Here is a 6000-nt window from a genome sequence, read left to right on the forward strand (position 1 = left end):
TTTACAAACATTGCATTCGTTTTTAAAAGACAAACTTTCGTTACATCGACAGTTGACAGGCATGTAAAGCATTTCATAATATATCCAAATATAATTGACTTAATAATAATCTTGATGAACTCAACGACTCGAATGCAACATCTTTTGAAATATGTCATGAATGACTCCAAGTAATATCTCTAATATGAGCAAATGCACAGCGGAAGATTTCTTTCGTACCTGAGAATAAACATGTTTTAAAGTGTCAACCAAAAGGTTGGTGAGTTCATTAGTTTATCATAAAGAATCATTTCATAATTTTAATAGACCACAAGATTTCATACTTCCATTTCTCATAATCATACGTCCCATGCATAGAGACAAAAAATATCATTCATATGGATTGAACACCTGGTAACCGACATTCACAATATGCATATAAGAATATCCCCATTATTCCGGGATCCTCCTTCGGACATGATGTAAATTTCGAAGTACTAAAGCATCCGGTACTTTGGATGGGGCTTGTTGGGCCCGATAGATCTATCTTTAGAGTTCGCGTCAATTAGGGTTTCTGTTCCCTAATTCTTAGATTACCAGACTATATAAAAAGGGGCATACTCGATTTCGATCATTCAACCATATAATGTAGTTTCAATTACTTGTGTCTATTTCGTAAAACAGTTATAAAAACAGCGCATGTATTCTCAGTCCCAAAAATATATATTGCAAAAGCATTTAAAAAGGGATTAATGAAACTCACGCATATAAATATTGTAAAACAGTTAATAAAGCATTTGCATGTATTCTCAGCCCAAAAACGTAAAGAGTAAAAGGGAGCAAATGAAACTCACCTAATGTATTTTGTAGTAAAAATACATAGAACGATATTGAACAAGTATAGGGTTGGCCTCGGATTCGCGAACCTATATTATTCATATATTTATTAAAGCATAAACTTGAAATCGAACAATTTTATATATTACTAGTGATATAGTTGTTATATTTAATAACTTATAGGTTTTATTAATTAATTAGGTACATTTATTTTATTTATACTTTAAATAAATAATTATTATTTATTATAAACATATTAATATATTTATGTTATATATATTAAATATAGTTTTAATATAACTTAATAGTTATTTGATAAAATAATATTAATGATAATAATTATAAGGTTAAAAATAATACTAATAATGATATTAATAATAAAAATGATAAACTAACCATAATAATAATATTAATAATTCATTTAAATTGTAACTTAAATGTAATTTTTATCATTTTCATATTAATATCCTTATTTATAATCTTTATATTTATATTCATAATAATATTAGTAATAATCTATTTTAATAATGGTAATAATGATAATAATAATAATAATAAGTAAAAATTTTACCTTAAAATGAAAAAGGCTTAAAGGAATGCCCCAGCCCGGGCTCGAACCCGCGACCTCCCGCTCACCCGCAAACATCCTAACCATTCTTCCATTTTCGCTTTTGTAATTTTTTTTACCCCGTATTAAACCATATGATTTGTTATTGATCCGACCCAACATTCTAAATTATGGAAGTCCAATAAGTTATTATTCAATAGCCCGCTAGATGAGTTGTTGGTTTGTGGTTTGGGATGATTTTGGTCACGACAGGAAATACAGGAAATCTAATTGATGGTTTCCTGCGTATCACTTAATATTGCAGCAGCTATTAGCAAACCCGACATCTCGGTTCACCATCGTATTTATCATCATAGCATCTTCTAACTTTATGTATGACCATCATCTATCTATCTATGATCTTCTCATCATGCTCGTTATCATCACTCATTAATCATCATCGTCCTTCCGGCTCAATAACTAAGGGTTCGGCCCCACTCCATTATGCAAGCAAATTAGTTTAATCCACCACCTAATGTTCCTTTGGTGCTTTATCTCTTTATCCAAGTAGTGGTAGGGTTTATTTCATATTAAACAGAAACGTGGCCCAAGGTGCATTCGATCGGTATCCAGCATTTTCTTAAAAAAATATATATTGTGTTTAGCTTTTGCAATCTTTTCGGCCATCTAAGTTCCAAGTCTTAGTCCCACTTGAAAATGGTATACGTTCCACTTGCAAATATAAAATGATGTGCCACTTGCAAATATAAAATGATATTCCACTTGCAATTTAAATGATGTACATTCCATATTTGACTCGTATGGCTTTTGTATATACCCAAAAAGCATCATCGTTTATTATTATCATTATTCTCTATCATTATCATTAAAGTGTGGATGTCGGTTGTAAAAAAAATAACGGGTAGCAGTAGTAACTTGGGTTCGTTGTAGGTGGTGTTTCATCGATTTGAAACAGAAAAGAAGGTGCAGCAGCAGGTGTTGGTGATGTGTGATGATGGTTTTAATGGTGGTGACGACATGGGTCACGGATAGGAATATATACAACAACAATTGTGTTTTTGAGAGGGGTGAAGGTGGTGATGTTTGTTCTCGCTAGAAACAGAAAATATAAAGAAAATGTGGGTTAGAAAGTGGCGATTATTAATTCACGATGGTGGTGTAGATTGGTAGTTTGGGGTGGCGAGGATATTGGTTTGAAGTGGTGGAGTCGAGCAAGACAAAGGAAAGAGAGAAATATAAAGTGATTGATGAATGAGGTGGTAGGGTGGTGACTTGTGGTTGATGAAAGTGGTTTTCGATGGTGTTCTACGGTGGTTAAAATATTAGAGATAGAAAAGAAGTGGCGTTTATTGTGGTTATACATGTTGGTGTTTTGGGTTGAAGAGAGTAGTGGTGATAAGAGTATATATATATCGTGGTAATCTAGAGGTTGAAGATGGTAATGGTGTTCGATTGATTCTTGTTGGTTGTTTATCCAAGAACAAGAAAACTGGAATGAAGATGGTTATAGTTAAAAAGTTACACGAATAGAGGTTTTGAGCTGTTTCTTACTTTTCTTGCTTAATTCAATCGGATTGTAGCTTCTATCTGTAATTACAATTTCATATGCAAGTGAAAGAATTGAATGGTTTATGTCTAACGAGATAATCATTTGTTTTATAGTGAAAATGGTCGACAGAATATTAATCAGGAAGAAGAATACAAAAAGAAAAAAAAATAAAAGAAGAAAAGACTGCTAACAGATTTTGTCTTGGTTGGTGATAATTGATTTGAGTTGTTCAAAGTTAACAGACAGATTGAACAGCTCGGACAATGATAGGCAATTGAATACGCTTTTATCTAATTATTTATTTATGTATAAATCGTATCTACATACATACATACATATTTAGTTATACATGTAAATCCGTATTCTGCATTTGGATATATGTAAAAGTATTTATTTATAAACTGTATATATATATGTACATATATCTGTTCTTATATCAGTATTTATATTTATAGATTATAATTAACTTTATTGATAAATATAAATATAAATATAAATATAATAATAATACACATAATAATAATAATACAAATTCATAAAAATAATAATATTATTATTAATGATGATTATAATAATTACTATAATATGTATAACAATAATATTATTAATAATAATGATACTAATTATGATAATGCTAATTATAATAATATTAATATTAATATTATTAATGATAATAATAATATTCATAATAATATAAGAATTTATACCTATCAAATTTCATATTTATATGTTACATATTTAATTCTAATTATTAATTTATATTTTATTATTTCAACTTATTATTTATGCTTTTATTTATATTTAAATATATATATATATATATATATATATATATATATATATATATATATATATATATACATATATTTATTTACAACAATTGTTCGTGAATCGTCGAGAATAGTCGAGGGTTAAATGATTACATGAACGCAGTTCAAAGTTTTTGAGACATCAATAATACAGACTTTGCTTATCGTATCGAAATAAGATTCAAGTTTAAATTTGGTCGGAAATTCCTGGGTCATCACAGTACCTACCCGTTAAAGAAATTTCGTCCCGAAATTTGAGTGAGGTCGTCATGGCTAACAATAAATATGTTTTCCTGACAAATATGAGTTGATAAATTGACTTTTATCATCATTGAGTAATATGAATAATAAAAAAAATAATTCGTTTATTCGAAGCGTAGGAGGGAAGCTATCACAAAAGAGTGAAATGAATAAATGAAGTTTTGTTTTAAATTTTGACGTTGTCTTGGTTGAATTTAGAAAATAAGGTTCGTCTTAACTTTTGTCGTCGTCTTGATTGAATTCCGGAATTCAAGGGATATAAAGAAAATCTTCGAAATTTAAAAGATTTGATTCTTCGGCGAATTAAGATCTTTATAATTAAATACGATGATCGGCCTCGATTACTTTGTCTGATATTTCCATTATAAATTTACCTTTTTCGTTCCATTAGTTTCCACCACTTCTATACCATCTTTCTCAGTTCATATATCCAAAAGATTATAATAATACTTAATCCGGTTCTATCCCTTGTTCTTATTCTAACTATCGTAATGATCGTTCTTCTTTTCCAACTCCCCACCTAAAGAATCAGTTTATTTCTATTATGTTCTAGGGATTATTGTATGTATAATCCTCTCGTGTCTTTATATTGCCATACGTACTGATATCCACGGTTTGTAATTTCGGTGTTGTCATTGGGTTTTATATTCTCTCTTATATTTTGGACCTCTTTGCCTTTTTATTATCCTCTCGACCTCTAGTAAAGCGAGCAACGGTCCAGAATTCATAGATATGAATTTCGAAATGGACATAGTTAATGTTCTAAGAAAGAAATGGTAATAGCACGATCTTGATTCGTCAAATTACCAGAATATCCGGGAAAGATAGAACTATCAAGAAAATATGTTCTTGATATGTTTATATATCAGATAAAATGTAAGAGTCGTGTAACATGGCACATAATGACGTTATAATCTGTGAATCATCATGTCCCATTTAGAAACTCAACATGACTTACTGTAATATAATCACGTTGATCAAGTGTCATTATATTATACTAACTTATGCATCAGTTCCCAACATTACTTCAATAACATTCATATTTTAAGCTCGAAAGTTTACAGAATATAGAAACTAACAGTTTCTATATGATGTAACACTGATGGCACAATGAGTTTAATGATTTCAGATAAGAATAGTTATGAAATATCTTCAGAAATATGGAGGATATTTATAATGAAAGATACGATGATATCTTGGAATTTCTAATATCGAAGGATGGTGAAGAAAATTTGTCCGTAAGAGTTTGGAGTCAGAAGCAAGGTATTTGCTAAAAATTTCAGCAGGCATTGAATCATTTGGATTCTTTGAAGTCAAACTTATTCTTTGTGATTTATCCACGGCTTCCTTCATAGTTTCGCATAATCCGCTTTTCGGTACTAAATTTTCTATTGAATGTTTCCAATATAATGATACACAGGAAATACGAGGAGGTATATAATTTTCGGACGAGAATATTTATGAAAATATCCTCAGAAATATCGAAGATATTGATGATGATATTTTGGAATTTCTAAGTTCGATGGTTGATGGAGAAAGACTTTCCGCAAGATTTTAACATGACTTCGGAGCAAGATATTCGTTGAAGGTTTCATCGGATCCAGAATTACCTGGATTCTTTGAATATATGGTATGGTCCTTGTATTTGTCCATGGTCTCCTTCGTGGTTGGTTTAATCCGTTTTCTAGTTCCAACCTTTCTGAGCTTTTCCAACATACTATTCCTTATCATCAAACTTCCGATGATTAAGGTCGCTTACTGTTGTCTATGGTTTCTGCTGCTTCATTCACCTTTTTCAACATTCAGAGTATTGATTTGTGGCTGAGTACTTTTTAGAATTTCAGAATGAGAGATCATAATTCTAAGAGATAAATGTTATACATATAATTGTTGATGTAGATATGCTGTGAGTTTTCAAAATACTGATTGCTAATTCTCGGTAGTTGATATGACAACTCTCGTTATAAGATGCTGGAAGTATATGACAGGGTTTTTAA

The sequence above is a fragment of the Rutidosis leptorrhynchoides genome, chromosome 1 (genome assembly GCF_046630445.1).
Source record: "Rutidosis leptorrhynchoides isolate AG116_Rl617_1_P2 chromosome 1, CSIRO_AGI_Rlap_v1, whole genome shotgun sequence".
Lineage (NCBI taxonomy): Eukaryota > Viridiplantae > Streptophyta > Magnoliopsida > Asterales > Asteraceae > Rutidosis > Rutidosis leptorrhynchoides.